Source organism: Chionomys nivalis, chromosome X (genome assembly GCF_950005125.1).
Source record: "Chionomys nivalis chromosome X, mChiNiv1.1, whole genome shotgun sequence".
Classification (NCBI taxonomy): Eukaryota; Metazoa; Chordata; class Mammalia; order Rodentia; family Cricetidae; genus Chionomys; species Chionomys nivalis.
Genome location: NC_080112.1, coordinates 19,883,350 through 19,895,898, shown reverse-complemented (window position 1 = coordinate 19,895,898; position 12,549 = coordinate 19,883,350). Strand labels below are relative to the sequence as shown.

Here is a 12,549-nt window from a genome sequence, read left to right as displayed (position 1 = left end):
ATGACTAAGTCCACTCCCCAGTGGCCAGGGCATAGATTACATCTCATATTTAGGAATGTTGTGCTAAGTAAGAAGAGTTAGAATGGACTAAAGTGCATGGAGATAAACTTCACATGTGTCTCAATATTTTCTATTGCTGTGATGAAACACCGTGACCAGAAGCAACTTGGGGAGGAAAGGGTTTATTTAATGTTACAACTTGTAGTCATCATCCAGGAAAGTCAGCACAGAAACTCAAATCAGGAAACAGGAGGCAAGAACTAATGCAGAGGCCATGGAGGAGCACAAGGAACATCCTCTCACTGTCTGTGGCACCTATTGGGGGTATTAAAAAGACTGTCGAGTCCCTTCCAGGCTCCCTGACTGGGAACATGGCTAACCTCTACATCTCTGAAGATTCACAATGGCCAGCCCCTGTGCTAAAAGATTCCAAGTCAGTATAATAAGTCAGTGGCACTAATCTTGCAGCGAAGAATTATTTCACCAAAATGCAGTCAATAATGAGGACCACTCCTGTTTAGTCCTTGTACAGCGATGCCATGAAGTGACACATTCTATCTACATTTCTGCTGCTCTCTCTTCCCAGTGAGGTATGTCCTTAGCCTGGACACCACCATAGCAAACAAGATTAGGGACAGAATTCTCACTCCAAATTCAAATGCAGAAGCAGGTCCATGAAAATTAAGGGAAGATCTATGCTATATGTGTCCTACTCCTTCTCTGAAAGTCCTTTAAATGCATATGTTTATTTTCATTATGTGTCATTATTTATTCTGATACTCATTTTTCTAGTATAAACTACATAATGTGATGTTTTTCATGATAGAGAGTGAAATAATGGCTCCATTCAAGAAAGTTCTCTTTGTTACCTCTCTGTAGTCTACCTTCCTTTAAGCGTTAATCAGAAAACCTTGCTCTCAGATTCTACTCCAATTAGTCAGTCCATTTGGGGAATTTTAACAAATCACCGTCACTTGCCCCTCAGTCAAAATATCAAAACTTTTGAGTTTGCCTTCTTATCCAACCACACCCTGCGTAAGATGGAAAGCCGGGAGGTTAATTGGAAGTCAGGCAGGAGAAGTGAAGAGGTGCGTGACAAAGGGAATGTCACCTGTCAGGCTGTGGAAATCATAGGGAGATGTACAGGGCATTTAGTCCATATAAAGCATTAAAACCAACCAGACAAGCCCCGTGTACTGGTTAGAGTTTAGACAAGGGTGCAGTCGCAAGAGGGGTATGCTGCAGATGAGGGTTAGGCAGGGTCAGATGTGCCTTGTCAAGGAGGAGGGGCATTATTCGAAGTGGAGCAGGCAGCTTCTCCGGAATCTGGCAGGAGTGATGATGTGACCTTATTAGTAGGTGGAGTGGTCCCTCCTGTCAGATTAGAGAATGAGTGGCAAGGCACCAACACTGCTGGCAGGAAGAGAAGCTATGAATTGATGGTTGTGGTGGTTTGAATAAGAATGACCCACATAGGCTCATATAGTTGAATGCTTAGTCACCAGGGAGTGACACTAATTAAAAGGATTAGGAGGACTAGGAAGTGTGACCCCTGTTGGAGGAAGTATGGGATAGGGGATGAGCACTGACATTTCTAAAGCCCATACCCAGCCTATTTTCTTTCCCTCTCCCTTTCTCTCTGCCTGTGGGTCAGTATGTAAAGTTTCAGCCCCAGGGCCACGTCTACATGCATGGCACCATATTCCTCACCATGATGTAATGGACTAAGCCTTTGAAACTATAAGCAAGCCCGAATTAAGTGCTTTGGTTTAGAAGAGTTGGCTTGGTCATGGTATCTTTTCACAGCAATGAAACACTGGTTAAACAGTGGTGGTTGTGAAGGGCAGACAGGAGGGTGAGTAGACATGGGTGCTGGAGGCATGGACTCTTAACCTTTGCCTGAGACTTTTATGTGACCCTGCGTATGGAAGTATAGAAGTGCAACATTTACCGAGAGGAAATCATACAGAAATTTATTGTATAAACCCTTTTGATATATGCTAAAATAGGACTGCAGATGTGTTGGTTACAGAAAGAAGATGACCCAAAATTATCCTTATTGGCAAAAAGGGCCACGAGACCATGATTGCATCTTAAAGTGCAAAAGCATTAAAAAGAGATGCTATCTTATAATACAGCCACAATGAATGGGGCCTTAAAGGGAAAGAGAGGTTTCCCTTCAAAACCTGGAGAGAATATCCATTAAAATGGGTAGCTTAAAGCAAACATAAAAGAAAAAGCCATCATGGATAGATACCAGAGTGGACATGAGGCTTCAGAGAAATCTCCACAAGAGAAAATATCTGAATTTGATTCCCTTTCAGAGGATGGCAGGATGTTATGTACCACATGATTTTGTTCAATGTAGCCCATGTGATAAAGATCAGAGTAGGGCCAAGTAGAAGCATAAATTAGAAGCTTTAAAGTTGTGCGTGTGTGGGTGTGTGGGGGACCTCTGCAATCACCATGGCCAGTAGAGTGTCACGCTGAATGAGGCAGGAAGGAAGTTCAGTTCAACGTGACTCAGCCAGTGTTGATTCAAACTTCTAGAGTCTGACACTGGGCAGTTTAATTTAGGCATATTTAAATAGAGTGCAATTTGGAAGAAAGTGTCCCATTATAACAAAATTTCATATGCACAATAGAGCTTAAGGCACAATTACATTGAAACTCATTTCAAAGTACATGTCACTTTTTCCATAAAGATGGGATTGATAGATGGACTGCATGTGTCATCTTAAGAGACTTTGGGGGGATCTCATGTGGTCTCAGTCATAATGATAGCGCAGAGGTCACCTAGTCTAGTAACTAGCTCTGGTCCTGTTCGTAAGACTCTGGGACAACCAGATATGCTGTGGCCCTACATATAGTGCAGACGTCACCAGGCTATTAACCACATTCATTCCCTGTAAACGGAGACTGCTCGTTTGTTTCCTAGCTTCCCTGACCCTAATAATTACATAGAAACTATATTTATTACATCACTGCTTGGCCAAAAGCTTAGGCATATTCCTGGCTAACTCTTATATCTTATTTCTATTAATCTGTGTATCGCCATGAGGCTGTGGCTTACTAGTAAAGGTTCTGGGCATCTTTTTCCTTCATCAGCTACATGGCATCTGCCTCCTTTGGCAGCTACATGGTGTTTCCCTGACTCTGCCTACTCTTTCTATCTCTGTTCCATTTTCCAGTCTGGCTGTATTCTGCTAAGCCATTGATCCTAACAGCTTTATTTATCAACCAATAAAAGCAATGCATATACAGAAGGACATCACACATCAATTCCCAGCCATCTGTGTAGAAAACAGGTTATAGGTTATACATCTCTTTGAAGAGACAACACTGTGTGTTTAACATTTTTAGTTTCTCTGGTGCCCATCTGTGAACACAAGGACCTGTGTCCACAACATAAAACCACAGCACAACTGGCTTCTTAACTATTGGTTACAGAGTGGTAGAGGGCATGGGGTAATTTCTTCAGGGTGTGAGATCTGACTAACTTACAGTGCCCAGCAGCTTAGGAGTGCAGGTCCATGACGTCACGGTAGGCAAATAATTTCACCATCTATTCAAGATGCAAGCAAATTCACATAATAATGAGATGGAAGTGCTTGTTTATCTTTACATACAGAATTAAATCTTGATCTGCAGGACTTAGAACGTTATCAACATTTCTCAGAGTTGACTGACATTTTGATTTTTTCTTTTTTCTTTTTTTAGATTTCTTTTTTTTTAAGATTTATTTATTTATTATGTATACAACATTCTGCCTCCATGTGTGCCTGAAGGCCAGAAGAGGGCACCAGATCTCATTACAGATGGTTGTGAGCCACCATGTGGTTGCTGGGAATTGAACTCAGGACCTCTGGAAGAGCAGCCAGTGCTCTTAACCACTGAGCCATCTTTCCAGTCCCCTTTTTTTAGATTTCAAGACAGGATTTCTTTGTAGCTTTGGAGCCTGTCCTGGAACTCACTCTGTAGACCAGGCTGGCCTTGAACTCACAGAGATTCACCAGTCTCTGACTCCCGAGGGCTGGGATTAAAATCATGTGCCACTACCACCCAGTGTCATTTTGATATTATAATAAATGCTGAGAACTCAGCTTCATGTACATATGTAGTATAAATGGCAAAACAGAAGTATGCTTAGAACCATTTCACAGATTGTTAAAAATTAATCTGAATCCCAAATCAAAATTCATTAATTCACTTAAAAAATTAACCCAAGTCAAAAACTCAATCATATTAAAATAATTATTTGTTTCTTACAACCTGACTGCTATTTCCCCTTCTCTCCACCAACTCCTACCACCCACCCCTACCCCCATCCACTCTTCTGTTTCTGTTTACATGGCATATCAAATTGAAGGTTGGGTGCGGCAAATCTAGCATTTTAACCCAACACAATCAAAAGTGCTGAGTAATGGTAGGAGGAGAAAGAAATGCCTTTGTTTCCCGTGTGTTTCTATAAGAGCAGAGAACTCTGTACGCACAGCACAACACTGTAATTCATGACATGATGACTGACGAGAGTGTTGATAGCCCAGGGTGTTCCAAGTATTTCTGATGGTGCAGCACAGCTTGGATCGGTGGCACATGCACAAGGCACAAATTGTGTGTTCACAACTAAGGCTGTACTGATGTCACACCGTGCACCTGGAGCAGAAGCTGCCAGAATTATCTTATATATATATTACACATTTGATTTCAAGTTCAATTTCATTGTTGAATGCTCAATTTTTTTTCTGTTGCCACATGTGTACAGCTCCTACATTATGTGGACTAGGGAACCAATAGTGGTGGCAGGTATAAAGACTTGTAAAGATCTCCCACAGACAGATATGGTGGGTGGACCTGGCTAGTCTTCAGGCTTGTGGGGCTGGTAGAGAGAAGCACCTATGAAGGATGGCTTCAAATCTATACCAGTGGTTCTCAACCTTCCTAATGCTGTGACCCTTTAATACAGTCATGTTGTGGTGATACCCAATCATAAAATTATTTTTATTGCTACTTCCTAACTGCAATTTTGTTACTGTTATGAATTGTAATGTAAATATCTGATATACAGGATATCTGATATTTGGCCCCCAAATAGTCCCGACCTTCTGGTTGAGAACCACAGCTCTAGCCTAAACAACAGGAAAGAAGTGGGTGCCTGACAGGGAGCAGTGAGGGAGGGCGAGTTGTGCAGAAGGTGTGGGCTGATGGCTGATGTTTGGATTAATCTTGTGGAATTCAAGCACTCGGGGGGAAGCTGCTTCTAAACTACCTGGGCACAAAGATAAAAAATCCCCGCAGAGCAAGCAGATGAGAGTTCAGTTCCCATGATTCCTCTCCCACTCCATATGCCACCACAGCCAACTTCTCCCTCACGAAACTGCAAACCAAACAGCAAATTCACCTAGACACTCGATCCCCACGTCTGGCAGCCTTGGTGCAACTCATTTACTTCAATGGTTTTTCTTTCCCCATGAGCGCAGGCCCTCACTCAAAGACAACCAGTAAACTCAAGGAGCAGAGACCCATCTTCCCCTGACTCTGTGGACCCCAGCTGACCAGAGCATCCCAGGGCAGGCAGCTCCCAAGAAGGCTCCTAGAATCCCTGGAGCCCCCATGTGATGTCACCTCCGCTGCCCACAACCTCTTCCCCTGACCCCAGGGAGCACCCCACGGTGGGGAGGTGCCTGGAGGCGGCTGCTGCCTACTGTCCCTTCGTCGGGAGAGCGGTCTCCATAGAGACCGCAGGTCCCTGAGCTGGGCAGTGCGGGCCGCGACGACCTATGCACCACTGCTGGGGAGAAAATCGCTGCAGCCTCCCCGGAGATTCGGGCTGCAGCAGAGGCAGCTAAGGAAGATCCCTTTCCTCTAAAGTCTTCCTTGCCTGGGAGACACCAGCTGGGCCTGCACTCCCTGCCTGCAGCGCCAAGGCCTCTCTAGCCTCTGGAGGACCGCTCCTCTTGATGGTCTTAACCCTTGCTGTCTGAGAGCCAAGCCGCATTTCCAGGGTTCAGCAAAGGAAGTGGTGCTCTGGCCGCCAGACTGCTGCACCTGTTTCTCAGAGGAGACCTCCGGGAGACAACCAGAGAGACCCAGAGGGAGAATGAGAGTGAGACAGTGAAGGCTTCGAGAGGTTCAGAAAGAGGGCATGAGGGTTCTGTGGAGATGGAGGGAGGGAGAGATGTGGGAGCAACAGGCAAAAGAGGGAATTGGGAACCTGTGCGGGGAGGGGGTGGGAGAGGAGGAGGGAGGCTCCGTGGGATGGACCAAGTTGATGTGAAACCCAGAGAGAAGCTTCTAGAGTGGGACTTGTGTGCATGTGGGTCTAGACCAGGATCCCTCCTTGGCGTGCCAGCATGGTGCTTTCTGAGAAGCATCCTTGTTTTTCTCAGAAGGCCCTTCTCTTCAGTGTTAGAATCATGGTTGAGCTATCTCTGTGGGATGGATTTCTCTTTCTCTCTCCGGGGATTGGGAGTTTACAGGGAGAAGGCACCACCATTTCCTGTAGTTACCATTCGGCCCCTGGGCTGTCGCGGGGCTCAAGTCTGTGTTCAAGCTCAGAGATGACTTGTTTCCTTGGTATTGCCAGCCGCCCACACCATCTGCCGCCCTACAGAGTCCCTGAAGAGTTACTGTTTTCAATGGAGACAACATTAGCCAGATAGAAACGTCAGAGAAACTCTCCTTGAGATTCCTGACAAACATGAGGACCAGAATGTGACTTAGAAATAGACGGGTAAAAAATTAAGCTCTGTGATTCCTGTGTCAGCAGCAAGTACTTGGACAGATTTCCTCAGATGCCAGCTACATCAGAAGATACTCAGAGAGAAGGCCCAATAGTCCTGGCTTCTGGAGGACAGCGGATTTTGGCCTGGAGACCTCTGTGGGGTGGGAGGTTGCTTGTTATGATTGCACAGGTTTCCGTTTGCCTTCCCGAAATGGTTTCTCTAGATTGACTCACGCTGTTGCCAGAGTATGGGTGTGTGTGTTGACCTCTGTGAGGGCGCTGGTTCCTTAGTCTTGTCCAAAAAGATCAAGTGAGGGTCCTTCTGTGGCCGAGCCTCGCGAGCAATAGAGAAGGGTTCCTATATTTTAAGGAGAACTATTTCAACAGCTTTCTGTCAAAGAGGCAGTGTCTTCACCTACAATTCTTTGGTATCTAAGAAAATGTTTTCTCACTAGCTTTTGTGAAGAAACACCTGTCAGTTACTGTGAAATTTGTACATGGGGTTGCACGAGATAGTTAAGACCATGGCCACTGCCCATTTTCTTTAGTCTGCCTGAGGGTGGAAAGGAAACCCGAGATCCTCATTCAGGGCTGGGATGAGCAGCCAGTTGTGTATTGTGAGGACTAGCTGCCTTCTCAAGTGATAGTCCTTTACTGAAACAGAATCTATGTCCAATATTTATTTACCAGATGGTGAGGAATTAAAGGTTGGGAGACCTCTGTAACTAGAACATGGTGGATGCAAATTCAAGCATAGATGGTAGGCCTGAGAGTTTAGATTACTGATGCTACTAGTAAAGACAGCCTGAAAAGAAGTGGCCACCATCAAAACCTAGCTGTGTGACCACCAGTGAGTGGCTGAGCTTCTTTGATGGCCAGCTACCTCATCTGCAGGGAGGACAGCAACACTGTTTGAACACTGAACAGCCCTAATGTGACCCTGCCAAATCCAAATGCCTCACGTCCTGAGACTTTCCTGGCACCACTTTGAAACCAGACACAAATTCCAGAGCTCACCTCCTCCTGGAAGCTTGTTACAGTGGAAGCAAGGGTGGGGAGGTGTCTAAGTGGTCCATTGTGTGCTTTATATGCCTGGGGATCTGCGTTCAGTCCGAGCATGCACACAGACAAATAGAAAGACAGAAACACACGGGAATGGTTTAAATGTGCATGAATTATATCAGTATAAAACTGTATCAAATCACCTGTAGGTTTTGTGTATATGAAAAGGAAATCAATTTTGCTTATCATAGCCCTAAGAATATATATATATATATATATATATATATATATATATATATATATATATCATCTACCCAGAAAGAAAACGCAGTGTCAGGGAAGGGCTACCCAGCCTGTACACCAAAGCCCTCCACACCCAGGCTAAGCCCTGATCATGGAGCCCCAGGATCTCCTCGGTGTTTCATTCCTCTGCCGACACCATCACAGGTGCTGCTGGCATTCTCACATCCGGTCCTGCCCTGCAGTTTAGGAGTCCTCTGAACAAAGTGATCGTGCAAGATTTGTGTGTGAATACAGGAAGTGTCACAACTTATTGTTCCGTTCACCCGGAGAAAGCCTGTGCCTTTTATCCCTGCAGTGTCCAGCGTCTAGAAGTGAGTGTTATCAGGGCAGCGGCTACACAACCCTCCGTGTTCTGCAGTATTATCATGGCAGCTGTTTTTAGCGGAATCGCCTCTGTTTTGAATGGCCATGGCACATTTAATCTTGAGTTTCTGTTTCTTTGGGGCAATGACAAGTTTTGTGTCTTCTCTCGCTACTGTTCCCGAGGGTCTAGCAGCCGTGCAGACCCCAGTGTCTTGCTTTATGCGTCACAGGACTTTGTTTCATCACACTGGCCTCGTTCTGAGGGTTGGGATCCACTGGTCATGTTATCGATGGATCCACTGTGTCCCCAGAAAAGACATACACCCCTGGCGAATGTACTCTGGCTAGTCTGGTGGTGTTGTCTTTTAGGAGACGTGATGGTGTCACACAGGCCGTGGGTGGCAGGATCTATGCTGTAACCGCAGAGATTAGTGACTGTGTTGGCCAGGAGGTCTTGTCACTGGTGAGCAATGACTCTCTTCCCCCTGGTGCTTTGCCCCGTCCTCTGCCCTTTCCTGAATCCTTCTTTTCAACTTCCAGTGCAGCTCACATCTCATGTCGACGTCTTTACTCCCCCATGCAGGAGCTCCCCAAGCTGATAACTGTGCTCAGTGTCCTGCTCATTTCTTCTTTAACGCTCATAATTGGGCTTCACTCAGCATCCAGTGACTTTGATGTTCTTTTCTAGGGACACTGCTAAGAAGACTTTCTTCTCTTCTCCTGGCCTGGTGAGATAGGATCTATCCTGATAGGCACAGACAGCAGAGAAATCCGGTGAGCCAGCACCTGGACAACTCACCTGTCTGTGCAGTGCTCCTTGCTGGAATCCAGGCTCTCCCCTGCTGCACTTTTACGTGGTAGGTGGCCACTCTCAGCACCTATGCTCAGATGTGAGATTTTGACATTTTTAGCAAAATTTCCTGATATTATTTAAACAAATGGATTTAATAAATTCTATTTTCCTCTACTGAAATAAATTTATTTCCTAAGTGTATTTTATTACAGATGGGAATGTGGGAAAGATAACATTTAATTTTCAAAGTGAACAACCTCTATTGGTAGTGTTGATGGCCTCCACATTGCAAGCATTTGCTTGTTTAGCCACTTATTATTCCTCGTGCATACTGGGGTGCAAATGAGGGAGAGAAGGAGCCTGGCCAGGTTTCTTTAGGCTTCATAGACTGACAAGGTTTGTTTGGCAGTCACCAGATACTGAGAACACAGCATGGCCAGAGTGCAGGTTGATAAGTGTGTGCCACACCACTTAACCTGCTCTGGGCACCCACTACCATCCGTGCCTTCCTTGTCTGAACACTGTGTCCCAAGAGAATCTCTAACTCAGACATCTGGGGAGACTGAGAATTCAAAGAGGTACTGCTCCACCACCAAAGAGCAGACATCTCGAGTCAGGCAGACCCAGGCCGTAATTCCATTCTCTGTAATCAGTTGATCTCTAGGCACATTACCCAGGCGCTCAGTGTTGGGGCTCTGCTGCACTGCAATGTGGAAAATACCGATTCTGAGAGGCTGACAGTCTTACATGTTTATCAAAAAGCCCTGAGTTCTCCACAATTCTTATGATAGAGGCTAGTGTGCACCTACCAGGGACAAGGTGCTGTGAACGGTGACCAGGGACTCTCACTGGCCACTCACTTGGCTCCCAGACTAGTAATTTAGGTGTACAGATAACCACACATGACAACTGAATAGGCTTGAGGCTGGGCTAGTGAAAATACAGGGTGCTGTTGGAATCTTAGGAAGGTCCCCAGACCAAATGGTGAGATGGAAAACGGAGAAGGCCTTGTGGAAGAAGTCCTGTGTAAGCTGAGCTCTAAACCTTGGATTACAGGTGAAAGTTTTCTTGGCTTGTAACACCTATGCCAAACATTTCCTCAAAGCCTGCCACCATCATCTATCCCACTGGCCACCATTTGCCAGAGGAATGGGTGAGTGACCCACAGGTGACCAACATGAGTAGAAAAGAATATCTGCTGGGGGCTTTAGGGATATCTGCTCTCAAGAAAAGTACAGGAATAGAAAGTTCTCTGCTACACTAGGCTTGTGGCATCTGTAGATTTCAGGAAAAGACTGGTGGTCCTCGGTGGCGTCAGTAGATCACAGATTGTACCTGACCTGCATCCAGCACCCTCCCTACATCCTCCTGACTGTTTGCTGAAGTGGGGAATTGCTCTTCCTTAGTGAGGAAGGGTTCTCTTTACTCACGGCCACGGGCTGACTTTCTTACATGGTGAGCACTGTGTATCTTTGTGCTTATATATTTGAGTGAGCAATGTGGTATGTTAGTTCAGGACAAGAGCTCTAATTCTTGACAAATTCCCAAATAGCACAGATCTCTGTGCCTTTATTTATCATCCATGTGCCATGTGCCTATATATCATCCTGAGAGAAGTTCTGTCTTACCTGTGAAATGAGTTTGTTATTAAGAACCATAGTATCATTGGCTATGATGGCTCATGTGTGTAATCCAAACACTCACAAGGATGAAGCAGGAGGATTGACATGTTTGATAAGAGTCTGAGCTATAGAGAAAGACCCTATTACAAAAATTTAAGAGTGAAGGAGGAGTAGAATTGCATAGCCACGTCAGAGGGTTCTCTGAGCAGATTGGAAATGTGAGGAGGGAAGGAAGCAGGAAAGAAAGGGGCACGTTTCCTGTCATGACTTCCCCTGTTGCTGCTGAGGGATATTTGGGAGACGGACTTCCCACTCACCTCGTGTCTTTCCGCACGGAACACAGGAGTTACACTAGACTGCTCTGGTGGGTCAGGGGCATTTCTGTGTCTGCCCTTTACCAAGCCTTATGGATGGTCCTTGATCAGAATGCTGGCTCTTTTCCTGTGGGTTCCTCCTCTGTCAACTCCACAGATGCATCTTATATTGCATGGGAATTTCTATTCAGTTTTAGCCTCCCCTTAGGCCAGTTGTTGCCTCTTCTTGGTTGGTGGATGCCACAGGACAGATGACAGGTGACTTTGTTTGGATCCTTCGTGCCATTGGAAGCTGCCTGAGATGTTGCCTAGCTCCACTATCCTAACCTGTTCCCTTCAGCATCTTATTAAACAGGTTTCATTGACACCAGATGCCAGGTCAGACCCAGCCACTGGTCTCTCTGTCCTTAGTATTCAAGTTTTGTATTTGTGAAATGACAGTCTTTCTACCTACTTCAGGTTTCTGGAGTAAACCTAGTGAAGGATGAAGGGAAGACTCTAGCACATATTTTGTGTTTGGGGGGCAGCACTATGTGTATGGAACCTGTTCTTTGTCCCATGTTTTCTAGTCTACATCATTTGGCATTTGGCAACACAGTGGCTCAGCCAATGTTTTCAAGCTGTTCTGCAGGCAGGTGTGCCATGTTATGGCTGTGATCTGAAGGAGCAAGTTTCTGCCACTTGGTTTCCGGCCGCCTGTCTAGCTTATGTCCCAAAATAATTACACGGAAACTGTATTCTTTTAAACACTGCCTGGCCCATCATATCTAGCCTCTTCTTGGCTAACTCTCATACCTTGCTTACCCATTTCTAATAATCTATGTAGCACCATGAGGTGGTGGCTTACCGGGAAAAATTCTAGCCTACATTTGTCTTGGTTCGGAGAATCATGGCGTCTTCCTGAGGTGTCTGCCTCACTGACTTCTTCCTCCCAGCATTCAGTTCTGTTTACTCTGCATACCTAATTTTCTGCCCTATCAAAGAGCTAAGGCAGTTTCTTTATTAACCAATGAAAGTAACACATAGACAGATGACCCTCCTCCATCATTTTCCCTTTTTCTGTTTAAACAAAAAAGAAAGGCTTTCACTTTAACATAGTAAAATTACATATAACAAAACAGTTATCAAATAAGAATTATAGTTACAATATTTATGTCTATTTTATCTTTATCATGATAATGGAAAATTATAACTATAACTATTCTTCAACTCCATCAAAGACTCCCGAAGAATATAGTATTACCTAAGCAAACAAGAAATAAGCAACTTCCAAAACTCTAGAAATGACAGAGACATCTCACTGTCTGGACAGTCAGCCAAAGTTCTTTTGCACTGTTGGGGCATCCATCTTCAGCCTACAGGCTCGTAGTATCCACAGATATTTCTATGAAGCAGGAAATTTCAAAGGCAGTTCAGTCACTATCTGCTGTGTCCTGCAGAATGTCTCGTAGACTCTTTCATGATCAGCAACCCCGGAAGGCCATCTCA

The 12,549-nt window shown here is 45.1% G+C and overlaps 1 protein-coding gene across 10 annotated transcripts in view; it reads left to right on the top strand.

The window, feature by feature from the left end:
• The window catches only part of LOC130867667 (protein FAM156A/FAM156B-like), a 49,948-nt gene that overhangs the window by 29,024 nt on the left and 8,375 nt on the right, over nt 1-12,549 (top strand). For 7 of the 10 annotated variants that reach the window (XM_057759776.1, XM_057759769.1, XM_057759775.1 and 4 more), the window contains exon 3: nt 9,021-9,189. The exons of 1 other annotated variant lie outside the window; for it this stretch is intronic. The gene's annotated coding sequence lies outside the window, so the exon portion shown is untranslated. Of the gene's footprint in view, nt 1-5,685; nt 6,131-8,305; nt 8,796-9,020; nt 9,190-12,549 lie in introns of those variants that run through there. 2 more of the 10 variants (XM_057759770.1, XM_057759777.1) reach the window with 2 other exon arrangements.